Source organism: Ischnura elegans, chromosome 1, assembly GCF_921293095.1.
Source record: "Ischnura elegans chromosome 1, ioIscEleg1.1, whole genome shotgun sequence".
In the NCBI taxonomy this organism is placed as follows: domain Eukaryota; kingdom Metazoa; phylum Arthropoda; class Insecta; order Odonata; family Coenagrionidae; genus Ischnura; species Ischnura elegans.
In genome coordinates this window covers 153,861,002-153,874,470 of record NC_060246.1, presented here as the reverse complement: position 1 = coordinate 153,874,470, position 13,469 = coordinate 153,861,002, and the positions used below count along the sequence as shown (strand labels likewise).

The 13,469-nt window shown below is 38.3% G+C and overlaps 1 long non-coding RNA gene across 1 annotated transcript; it reads right to left on the bottom strand.

Annotated features, from left to right (window-relative positions):
• Nucleotides 1-3,888: 3,888 nt before the first annotated feature.
• On the bottom strand, nt 3,889-13,176 carry LOC124153746. Its single transcript, XR_006863752.1, has 2 exons — nt 13,038-13,176; nt 3,889-6,765 (listed from the first exon to the last, which is right to left on the bottom strand). It is a non-coding gene; the product is annotated as an uncharacterized LOC124153746 (long non-coding RNA).
• Between the last annotated feature and the right edge of the window lie 293 nt (nt 13,177-13,469).

Here is a 13,469-nt window from a genome sequence, read left to right as displayed (position 1 = left end):
AGGAGTTATTCTTTTCTTGGAGCTGCAATAGGCACATACTTTTTTCTCCCCACGAACTTTGCAAGAGAGTGTTGCTGTCTCTGTGAAAATGTACCCATCGGAAGGATTCATTTACGTCCTACTACTCTACGGGAGGAGAATTTCCTTATCATCTGCCTGTAAAGTGCTAAGTGGAAATTTCTACTCTCTCCTCTTTGGAGGCTAAGTTTTTTTTTTAATATTTTAATGCCTCAGGTCATTCTTTACAAGATGATCTTTTAGTAGCACATGCGTATGTGTTAATCGTAAGTAGTAATGTCATGAGCGTCACACATGCAAAAAAGCTATCAAAGTAAGCGTGATGATTTTTCTCTAAATAGTTTTTCATTATATTCATTACAACTTGCGTCTCAAGAAACATTTCACGATGTCTTTTATCTTTTTTCCCTAATTACACATTTCCCTGCAAGACGTAGCCATGGGAGCTTGCTAAAACCCAAACTTTAAATCCCCACTTCGTTGGCTTTCCTTGGATGTATTGTTTTATGTAATGACGTCCTTTAAAAGCAACCATCGCTGCGTCAACACTTAATTCCCTACCTGGTTTATACTTTTGATGAAAAGTTTCCATTACATCAAGAACCGGCTTAATTTTATGCAATACATCAAAACTCTCCTCTCCCTATTTTTTCCTGAGTTATATCACTAATATGGAAATATTTTGAAATTTTTTAGTATCTTCCAAAGGTCATACAGCCACGAACAATTGAGATGTCAATATCTTGGCTATGCCAGTAATCCCTGCTTTCAGGCAAATCGAATATTCTCATGTATACAAGCACTCCAATGTATGCCACCATTTCATCGCACGTAACATCTACCCAGTCTTTGTCAGCCTTTCCTGAGGAATGTGGAAGATGTTCTGCATATTTGTTTGTGTTATTGACAATGTTGTAAAAAAAGTTTTGCCCCCTAGCATATATTTCAGGAAGGAAAATTCATTATCACCTATCGCCAAATTATGAATAGGCCCTCTCTCTCTTCTTTGAACTCCGACGGTTCTTCAAAAATCAGGGTGTCCCTCCAAGAGTTATGCTCCTGAATATCACCTTTTAAATCACTCGCAATTGGGGTAACGTCATCCTTTAGTTCTACTTCACTTGATTTGTCACTATCACTGTATCCTTCTTCTCCATTCAAACAACTAGAACTATCTGAATCACTCGAAAATTCACTTCTGTTCACTTCTTCTGCAATAGCATCCTCACTTAAAGAAGCCATGGTAGGACTGAGGAGCATTAGGTTTCTTTTCATTTGAGCTGAGCTTCGCTTCCTTGCCCTATGAGATAGGAAAAGTGTGAGAGTGCGTGTGACCACCCACAAACAGAACTGAGGGGAATTAATTTTCTTTTCATTTGAGCTGAGCTTCGCCTCCTTGCCATGTGAGATAGGAAAAGCGTGAGCTTGTGTGTGACCACACAGAAAGAAATATCGCCATTAGATGTGACAGTCACTCTAAATAACACAGGGCAGGCCTAGGGTTTTCGTATCACACCATTTTAAAACTGGCCCTCGTAAAAATCCTATCGTAATAGCTTAAAAATCTTCTCTCACTACTTCTGAGTTAATGTGCCACGCTGGAACAAAGCACCTTATTGTCTCGGGATTTTAGCTCATGGTGATGACGTTCTGCTTCTTCTTAATGATACGAGAGATAGGAAGGATGCTTGTGCTAGCAAAGATAAACACTCTCAAGATAAAACAGATGCCTTTGAAGCTCAAAAGGCTGCCCCAAACAGAGCAGGCTAGGCCGGGCGGATTCGGCCGGTTTATGAAGGAGCGACTTAAATGGCGGCGTCCGGTTTCGGCCGGGTTAGGACGGAGCGGAGAACGAGGCATTTAAACTTCAATAGGGAGAGGGTTAACCATAGATAATAACCAAGAGACAATTTGTTTAAATTTTTGGTTTTACATTGCAATAATACATAGACTTCTGTGACTTAAAGTAAAGTACATCTTTCATACTTGCAAAAACCTTAGGTTTAATTATGTCTACGGCTCCGTAAACAAGCATTCCAAAATCGTGAAAATAAAGGTTGAGCAGATGATGGACAATTTTCCTTAATAGTATTTCTTAAAGGTAATAAAGCTAAATAAGGAACTGAACCACTAAAATTAGCTTTCCTAAACAATTTTTCAATGGTTCTCACAGACCTTTCAGCTGTTGCTGTTGATATTATTTTAAATATACATGCAATGCCTATAACTAAGTTGAATTATTTGCGACAGTCCAAATGACCAATGATCAGAATCCAACGTTGGTCAATATTATAAACAAAAAACATTTCAGATCTTCATTCTGAATCACTTACATCGTTCTCTTTGGATAAATTTCCGGTGTTCTAAACTCGTGTTCTACCAAGTTCTACGCGCATCAACCACTGCGCATATGGTGCTTTTCATTCGTGGCTGGCTAGGAGTTGACTAGAGTTAACACAAGGTGACACGAGAGTCGCCTGAATGGAAAGCACCCCTTAACATCCAGTGACTGTTTACCGTCTAGCCACCCTTCTTGTATTCCTTTTTTTAGTAGGTATATGCACTACATCATTTTGAGTAAGGGGGCGACATACCCATAAGGATAATGCGTATAGATTAGGATACATCAGTGCCATCTATGCCAGTGGTCCAAGGCTGCCGCGAAGTTGGAATGCACATCTCGGCGCGCGTTTCATACTTTTTTTACGCATCACGATAGGGCGCGCTATTCAGGCTTAATAATGCCTCTGCAATTGCGAGAAACTTAAAAGCAATGAATGTAGGAAAATCTTCCTGATGAACTTCCCCAGGTTACTAAACTAGTAACCATAATACAAGATTTATGTACAAAGTCAATTGGCGATCTGATGGTTGGTAAGAATAATGATCTCGGAAACTTACTTCAGTGGACATTGGTATTTATTGATACAATAACTGGTAAAAGAAATACAACAATAATAATTTAAATATGACATACTAGAGATGAAATCTGTGGAAGTGAACAATACTACGAGCACATGAGATGCAAAAGTAACAAATATAAATGACAATATGGCAAAATGAGAGATATCAATGACAACATGAGAGATGAGCAGCCTTTGCGTAATAGGAGATAGATTCCATTACGTAAGTAAGCACTCCACAGTAATAGACAAAGAGGGTGACCCAATTTTCCTTGAGGTAGTGTATCTTGCAACAGCGCTGGGACAGGGAAAATAATGCTAATCCTGAAACCATAGACTATATCAGCACTTCACTAGAAATAAGCATGCAGGTTTGGATATCATTTCATGGAAGATATTTATTTTATTATGAAAGGAGAAGGACATTATTTCGTGGGAAGTAGTTCATGATGAGTACCCATTCAGAAAACGTATCTTGGCAGAGGAGTCTTAAAATGAAAGGTTCTTAGAAGTTCATATCCATCACTTATGCAAAAGAAAGTATTCCAAAAGTAGAGAACGAGAAAAGTGATGAAAATTTATTCCAATGTAGTAGAAATTAAGTTCTTACTTCAAAATGGAAGAGAAAGTTTTAAGAAATGTAAACATTGTAGAACACTTAATGAATTATGCTCAATTGATGACAACTAAACACTTGAGAGGACAAAGTTGAACTAGCAAATTAAATACATAACCAACAAAAGGAATAGCTATAAACAAACCAAAGCATAGCAGTAGTGATTCATGAGTAGTGTGAACACTAGAAAAACTGCAAATACAATGAAAAACATAATGAAATATAAGGAAATGAAGACACCATGAAATGTTGGAAACATGAGAAAAGATTAGCTAATCACAGGTTGAAATCAAAATGGAATAATGAAGGAAACAAAGAATTACCCACATTTTCATCACCGAATACATTTCATACCCATGCAATTTAACAGTAACCAAGGTTATTGAGCCTCATATCCTTCATCGAGCACATTTCAAAATCGTAAGGGACACTGTAAGCGATACAAAAAGTCTGCAGTTAACACTAATAACTATCAATAAGTCTTAATATCACCTTTGTTTAAAGCGAAATTCAATATGGCAGCCTCCAGTTCATTACTGCCCAGAAAAACAGGCAACACCAGCGCCTCTATGTTGGGTTGGCCGTTGGACCACTTGGGCTCCGGAAAAATCAAAACAAAAGAGATTTTCTATATGATATATCGCAGTTATATCGCCCCCTTGATTTTGAGTTTCATCTTGGAATTGTAACAATTTATTATGAGAAATAGGTGGCATGTCAAAATTTCGCTTTACTTGAGCAACCATTTCCTCATGAAGATCATATATAGTTGATTCATACTCTTGTAAATGACTTCTAGACAATGCATCAGCAATATACATTTCAGATCCCGGTATATAATGAATATCCAAATCATAAAAAAGTATTTCTAACATCATCCACTGTAATCTGGGTGGTACTGATGGTTAAGGTTTTTTTAAGTATGGATACCAAAGGTTGGTGATCTGATTCCACTATAACCACCTTTCCAAAAATGTGCTGTCTGAATCGACAACATGCAAATACTATGGCATACATTTCTTTCTCGGTAACTGCATAGTTACGTTGCGCCTCAGTTAATGACTTGGATGCATATGGTACTGACCTCTCATTTTGCTCTAACACTGCACCTACTCCAGTTGAACTGTCCACTGACAAGACCATAAGTTTGTTAATATCAAAATATTTAGGAACAGGAGCTTAACTTATTTAATCTCTAAGCTTTTGAAAAGCTACATCATGAATGGAATCCCATATCTTACTTTTATATCATACTCTTTTTACTCTTATTCCATAGCTAACTTATAAAAGAATTCTTAGTGACGAAGTTAATTCAGAGTAATTAGCAATGAATTTAAACAAATAATTTGTTATGCCCAGAAATCTCTGTAACCCTTTCCTATACTGACATTTTTAATTCCCGGGGATAGATGAACCGTTGGTAAGGAAATCATCTTGGACCGGTATAGATATGCAGTGCACACTACTTTGGAGGGAATGCAGAAGGTCATGGCAATTGAGTCGAAAATCGGATCCAAGACTGACCGCGGCGGAGATCCTTACGCGACGCGGGCTTCCGTCTATTGCCGATGCTGATTCTGAGGAAGGAGGGAGGCCTACTACGTGCGGGGGCTAGAGAGGTGATTGAGGAACTCTGAGTATTAGTAAGTCTTCTTAAATGCAGTAGCGAGCGTTAGCAAGCCAAGGGCCTGATCAACCTTGGAGGCACCGCCCTTAAGTTTGCTTTCGGAACACTTAAGGAGGAGGATTGCCGTGAATTGGAAAATCGGACTGATGAATTTAAAGCCAAAAATTCCCAAATCACCCACCTGATAGGTGAACATGCAACAATTTTGATCTACACCCACTTCCAGACCAAGTTCCATTCAGATTTAATTGGGGTTGTTAAGGTTATAGAAGGTATGTCTCAGAGTATGATGGCACTCCGAGCGGAATTAGACCAAACGTTACGCGTTTTATCACATAGGACTTCTACAGTACCAGCCTTAGAGTCGGGCTTTAGGATTTTAGAAAAAAGTCTGGATCAGGTCTGCGTGATGTGCGGGCTTTTTTCAGGCCTGGCAAGCAGCCTTCGAAGACCAACTGAGTACGTATTTCTTACTTCCACAAAAATGCTGCATGTCTTGAACCAAATAAGTCACCAACTAGCGCCAAGCAATAATTTTATGTTGCCCGTCCGTGCGGGTAAAAAAATAGAAATTTCTTTTCTTGGTGAGAGCTTCCCGTGCACCCATGTAAATCCAGCAAGCCATAAATATCATGTAGTCATTACCCAGATATAATTGTGATAACAGTCAGAGATTACGAGAGGAGATGAATTCCTTGATTAATTTAATGGTTGAATTGAATACATTTGAATGTTACATTCACAGTGAATGCGCTTTATCCAAACTTTTGGAGCCTTGCAACCAATATGCACACATTTATTCACACAAATTTTAAATTGCAATCAGTTTAACTCCAGAAAAACATCAATTTACAGCAACAGACGTTTTCCACCTTAAAATGTAGTTGATATCATATTTTCCTTACCCTAGCAATAAGCTCATAACACGCAAGGGAAGCTATCATGATTTAGGATAGGAAGACACAAAAACAAGTGTATTATCGCAAACACGAAAACATTTACTGCTGCCTATTTTCCTTGGTTTTCTGAATCGACGTATTTTTATTAAGGAATAATTAACACGGATATAATTATCGGTTACATGTATATAATTTATGTAATAGTGTATATAGTGCACCACGAGTCCCAGCTTATTTCTCTTCAACTTCCTTCATACATTCACCTCATCACTGAACTGCTTTATGCGGCGTTGGCCGGCCCACTAGGCGGCGGAGGATGCGGCAGCCAGTGAAACGGGGAGGAGGGTGGTTCTGGTAATATTTCTAGCGCAACTTGCACGCTTGCCACCGCTGACAAAGCACGCAACGCACCCAGAAACCTCGTTGGCCTCGTCGGCGGGTGCCGCCGCCATCTGCAAATAGTAGCCATCTCCCCACGGGTGCAGTTGGTATGGCCCAATTTCCCGTAGACGCCTCCGTAACCGCGCTATTCCTTCCATCCGTCCGCCAGTCGTCAAGGGGCGCAGGATGAGGTTGCCTCGCACGTACATATCTGCCGAAGTCTCACTGCTTACTAATGATCTGGCTACGTACTGGAGGCTGCCGTAAGACGAAGGGTTGATCCATCGCAAGTGGGACCGCTAGCGAGGGATGTCAGGCATTCTGCGGGGACAAGTATTGAGTGAGAGTGGTTTAGCGCCATCATTATAAATAAGAATAAAAACCCTTATTTTTCTCACAGGAATAAAGTATCTCCTTTCGGTGATTTAACCCATTTCTGCCCAACGCTGCGAAAACGTAACATTAATTTTGATGGCGAACAGTTAGTATCTTAAATTTTTTAGGCAGCTCAATATTTTTTATGTAGTTTTACACTTATTTTACGTAATAATTGGTCATTTGTTGTTCTAAGATTTATTTAATTTTTGTTATGATTTTTCAAATATGGTTACTCTGAGCACTTTTTTTGAGACGAAAAAAAAAATTTCTAAGCCCTATCCAACATTTTTTCTATTCACTGCTTTGATCATAACAGTTTAGTCTTTGTAAATGATCATGAGAATACGGAGGGTGTACCACGCCCATCTTGGGACTACTTCTCCATGGCCTCCCCAAACGCATCTTAACCTAATTAAGTGAAACAATCGTCATAAAACTGAGAGGAACATGAAAACAAGAATTTGATTAACCTGTAAGTTTAAGCATTGTTCGATATAATGATAAAATTATTGCCACTGCAGACAGCAATAAGAGTTCAGCGCTTCCATTGGGCACAGGGAAGCAGTTTAGCAGAAAAAAATACGATATTATTCCGCAATCTCGAGTAATAGTAAATGCATGGGAGTTGCGGACCTACGTGATAATGCAAAAGCAATTAATCGTACTAGAATGCGGGGCAAAAAAAGTCCTAGTTTATCAACTTACTGGTCAGCGTTTGAACTATGCTTCGAAATTGCACAGGTATTGCAACGGAAGTAAATGTTACTGGTAGACTTCAAATCGTATCTAGCAGAAAAGCATCTAAAAATTGAAATGAATGAGTCAGCAGGTTATATATCCCTATGAAACTCACGTCCATATACATAGACAAAGGTAGGCCATGTAAATAATCGCGGATTCGTGGAGTAAAAAAGGAAAAATTTGGCCATAGAGTTCAAAAAAGTGAGACCAGAAGAAGTTGCCGACGCGACAGTGCAAACTAAAATATATATTAATCCACAATTTTTTTTCCATTGCACCCAAAATACTTTCATGTATTTCATAAATTGTCATTTATTGCTGTAATTTAATCTTCAATGATAAAAAATGCCAAATAAAAACTTTGAAATTATGATATTCTGAGAAAATATTCGCTTTGACTCAATTCTTCCAAACCGTAAAGTATACATATTTTATAGTAGATTTAGGTTAAATAATACATCTCACAGGACAAAGAACACAAGATATATTCAAGTATATCTTCACTCGACCGATTATCAGTTAAATTGGCTTTGGAAAGGTAAGTGTAGGGCAGGGGATTGGAGGCCATGGACCACAAGCTCACGGCACGTACTGAGAAAGACAGCCTAAGTAGTTATAGAGTTCGAATTTCAGGTGATGTTATCAGGTGTCCACAGAAAAAGTCCTCGAAGCTTGAGGCGACCTCCGAGTAAATAACAGGGAGCCAAACCATTCTGAAATCATGATATTCACCAGATTGCGTCATATTCAGGGTTAGGGTAAGAACGCTCTTAACTATGGCTACTCACGAAGTATCGGTGGTGAGCCTCTAAAAAGTTAAAAGCTATGCCGCCATTCTTTCAGGATTTTTTATAATCTCACGCTTTAAAAAAACAATGAACACAGAGAAATCGCAAGAAAAGGCACAAAGATTCCACCGAAAATAAAATATTATTCCTTTAAAGATGTAATTACACAGTATTTTAATTAATGTGTACGAAAATGCAAGAAGTTTTACAAAGTTAAATATTTTTTATATGCAAAATATGAGAATTATAATTATCTTACCCTTTAAAAATTGCGTTCAATGTTAAACGATAGCGCAATGTACACGAAACTATTACCAAAATTAAAGCAGTCTATGCAAAAAGTTGTCGAAAAATCATTGATGAGTACTAGAGTAATAACTGCTTCATTTTCTTTAAATGCCTCTGTAAATAATAAAAACGGAGTTTTAAATTTCAAAGAGCTGATTTAAATGGGCTTAAGAGTCATGTGTCTAGGGATCTTCATGAAATATGCTTAAAAACACAGAACGCGTACAGAGAAAAGATGCCAGGTACCTGAAAAAAATATTAGGATAGTCTTGTTAGTGAAATTGACCTCTTAGACCGACTCGAAACGAATGTTGGTCGGACAGTTGACTGATAAATAGAACTATTACGTAAATTCAAGAGCAGCATATTTCCCAACGAAGGTAGCCATACCTTACGAACGCCTACATACGACGTTAGATCAGATCATAAAAATAAAACATGACACATAGACTGTAGAACAGACATTCAGAATATCTTCTTTTTTCGCAGTCAAATAGAGACTATAGCGATAGCGTTAGGACTCACAAATAGGTTAGATGACGTTTATTGCAGCTTAATAAATTATGTATACCTTAATGCATGTTTGTGAATTATCTTATTATTTCTAACAGCATGTTTTGTGTTTTCTAGCTTTACGTACAAAAATTCTTAATGAGTACCTAGTTCGCAAGTTTTGCCTCTGAATGAATGCGGTAGTATAATTTCTTATTATGGCAACGTTTTATGTACCGTGTGGTGTGCATGTGGGAATCCAATCGCATGCTAGTGATTGTTCACCCCCTGCCAAGTACCCTGAAGGTGGCTCATTGTGTATTATGTATATCTCATATATTTAAAGTTATTCTCACATTTTTTCTTTGTCATCAAAACGTTTAAAAATCTCAGGTTGAAAAAATCTTACTTAGTATAGAATTATCCCGCGGAAACACAAGAAATTTCCACCAAAATAAGAACTCTCTGCATTATTATTTTATAACATATTTTATTAATGAGCCTGCTTATGCATTAAACATTCAAGACCTTAAAAACTAAAGTTTAAGTCTTCACTAATCCCACTCAACAGCGAACCTTTGCACAAAAGCACATGAAAATTCCAGCAAAGTCAGAACTCTCTAAAGCAGAGCTACACCAAAAACTCAGAATTACTATTTATACACATACAATAAGTCAATCAACAACATTCACATGGAAATCATGAGTTAAATAATCTCAAGACTTAACAAATTTTCTTAGCATAGAAACATCCCGTGGAACCACAAAATTTACACTATATTTAGAACTTGGTAAATAATAGTGTTGAATGATTATTTATATAGACTGCGTGACTTTGCGTTCATCGACGTGACACAAGCAAAAAAGAGAAACAGTCAAACTTCGAGAACACCAACTTATTTATTTTGGTTACCAACCAAACTATTCCGACAATTAACAATCGATAGTATCGATACACCCAGTATCACAAATACATATGTAATATATACATTACCAAATTTATGTATTCATATTTTCCAACACTCATACTATTTGTGATAACTCTTCCTTAAAAAACAGTAAGAACACAAAGAAAAAACATAACTCACTGTTACTTTGAAATAGAAGACACAATATTCAATAATGTTCTAAATCTAACAAACTTGTCCTTACACAAAGGTTTTGTAAAAATATCTGCTAACTGATCGTTACTTTGAACATATTCAACATTTACAATTTTCCTTTCATACTGCTCACGAATGAAATGGTATCTAATATCAATATGCTTAGTCCGCTTGTGGAACTCGGGATTTTTGACAAGCCTTATAGCACTTTGGTTGTCCACATAAAGTGGGGTTGAACTCACACAATTGAAACCAATATCATATAACAGTTTCTTCAACCATACTACATCCTTGGCAGCCATACATGCAGATACATATTCAGCTTCAGTGGTACTGAGTGTAACCATTTTCTGACGTTGAGAGACCCAAGTGATTGGACCACCTGACAGCAAACACACAAATTCAGTCATTGACCTACGAGTATCAGGATCTCCTGCAAAATCTGAGTCACTAAAGCATATCAAATCTTCACTTGAACTACCACTACTGTACAATATACCATAATTAACTGTACCTTTGACATATTTGAAAATTCTTTTTACAGCATTAACATGGCTTTCATCATAATTATCCAAGTACCTACTCACACAAATAACAGAAAAAGAAATATCAGGCAGCTCAAAGATGGCAAGGTGCTAGCTACAGGTGTGTAACCGAAGAATAAATAAGTTGGTGTTCTCGAAGTTTGACTGTCTCTCTTTTCCGCTTGTGTCACGTCGATGAACGCAAAGTCACGCAGTCTATATAAAAAATCATTCAACAGGTTATGGGCCGAGCTACGTGTGGCAACATTTTATAGAAATTTACGTGACTAGTGAAGTGCGAACTTAAGGAAAAGTGATCGCGAGTATTCCGTCATGGCAGAAGCGGAGAGTTTGACGAGGAGCATTTCCAAGTTCGATGGCACCAATTTCCAGCTGTGGAAATTTCAAATTAAGACTGTATTCCTTGCTGGAGGTATACTAGATGTGGTGCTGGGAACAAGTCAACAGCCAGCAAATCTTCAAGATACTGCAGGGAAACAGTGGGTGAAGGACAATGCAAAAGCAATGTGCATTATAGCATCCTCAGTTGAGTATTCACAGCTAGAGTACTTACTTACGTGCACATCGGCGTCTGAAATGTGGGAAAAGCTATGTCTCGTGCATGAGCAAAAGTAGGAAGCCAATAAGCTTCTTCTTATGAAGCGGTTTCACGAATATACAATGGGGCCGAGTGATTCTGTCGTAAAGCATATTGCGAAGTTACAAAATATTGTGGCCCAACTAAAAGACGTAGGAGAGCAGATATCGGATCTTGCTCTTATGGCAAAGATTCTGGGGAGCCTTCCCGCTAAGTTTCATCCACTAATTACGGCGTGGGATAACGTCGCAGCAGCTGACCAGACCGTAAAGAGACTTCAGGAGAGGCTGATCGCCGAGGAAGCAAGAATTACGGAGATGGAGGAGTCGGCGAGTGCGTTTGCAGCCATGTCGATAGATAGAGATGAAAAAAGGGCAGTAGGAAAACAAGTTGGAAGTAAGCAGAAAGCCAAAATTGTTTGCTTTATATGTGGAAACCCTGGCCACATTGCCCGAAATTGCAGGAAGAATAAAAAGACGAAGAAGAAGAAGAAGGAAGAAACAGGATCTGGGGATTCTGTGAGTGCTTTTGTTGCTTTCAGTAAAGATTCTACTCATGAACGCAGCAAACCTGTAAATGAGGCAAAAGATTTGAAAGATTTTATCTCACGTAGTGAAGTAAGAGAGACCTGGCTCATGGACAGCGGTGCGTCTAGGCATATTTGCTGCAGACGTGAGTGGTTTAATGATTTAGTTGAATGCGGAGATATCTCAGTTACTTTAGGAGATAACACGAAGTGCACAGCTGTAGGAGTTGGAACTGTTGTAATCCGCAAGTACGCGAACAAAAAGTGGGAGCTTGGGAGAATTGAAAATGTTTTGTATGTGCCTCAACTTCGGAAAAATCTTTTCTCAGTCGGCGTATGTACTTCAAGAGGTTTTGAGGTTAGGTTTGCAGGAAATAACGTGATGGTGTGTCAAGATGGCAAGGTGCTAGCTACAGGTGTGTAACCGAAGAATAAATAAGTTGGTGTTCTCGAAGTTTGACTGTCTCTCTTTTCCGCTTGTGTCACGTCGATGAACGCAAAGTCACGCAGTCTATATAAAAAATCATTCAACAAATAGTTACAACCCAAATTTCATTGATGAGAACATTATGCGCTTAAAGTCTTAAGGAAATTACTCCTGAAGAAATCAAAGGTAATTTAAATAAACTGATGCTTAAAGGCAATCACCTGCCAATTATTCTTCAGGCGGCAAATCACAAAAATTCCATGGAGATAAAAATTATTCGAATTGAAATAATATGAGATTTTTCATTAATTAGAAGTAAAATGTAATAAGTTATTGAAACAACCAGACCTTTAAAATAAACTATTTAAATAATTTCGCGCATGAAGAATATCACTTCATATACTACCTCACAGGGAAAAGCGATATGTTTCCACCGACTTTATTACACAAATTTCAATGAGGACTACTTATTGAGCGATGTATTTGAAGATATTCAAACAATCTTTTGTTCAGCGCGTGATATGTTTGAAGGTCCTCAAACATTCCTCCCGTATTAAATGAAGAATATTATTGATGTACGGCTAAAAAATTTCACTCACAATAGAAACGTTGCATGGAAAAACATTTGATTTTCAATGGAGTAAGATCCCTTTCCATATATATGAACCACCAAATTTTATTTAGGAGCACAAAAACTGTTAAAAGTCATTAAAAAATCAAAATCCTACCTTCAAGGCGACGGGGACGAACCAACGCAGTCGTCCTGAGAAGCCATTAAAAAGGATGTCCTACACTGGCTCAACAGGTGTTATCGGCAGATACAGCGTTCACCTGGATAGAAGTGAATTGCGTGGGGTCTGCGGTCGAAGTGCGTACGGGCAGTGATGTGACATATGAGACATCTCTCCAATCCAATTGGAGTGGGGGATAATGTTAGCGAGTAAGATGAGGGCGCAAGTTGCCACAATGGCGAGGCGCATGCGCTGCAGGTTCAACTTGAAATTACGGCGCGGCGTGGGCAGCGCTGTGTGCCCTCATGGGGAGGAGGGATATTGAACAGAGCAGAAGGGGGCATAAGCTCTCATGCTGTATGAATGACTGAGCCCCAAATGATCATTGGGGAAACATGAGCAGTTGCGGGGAAAAGTTAACCATCATAT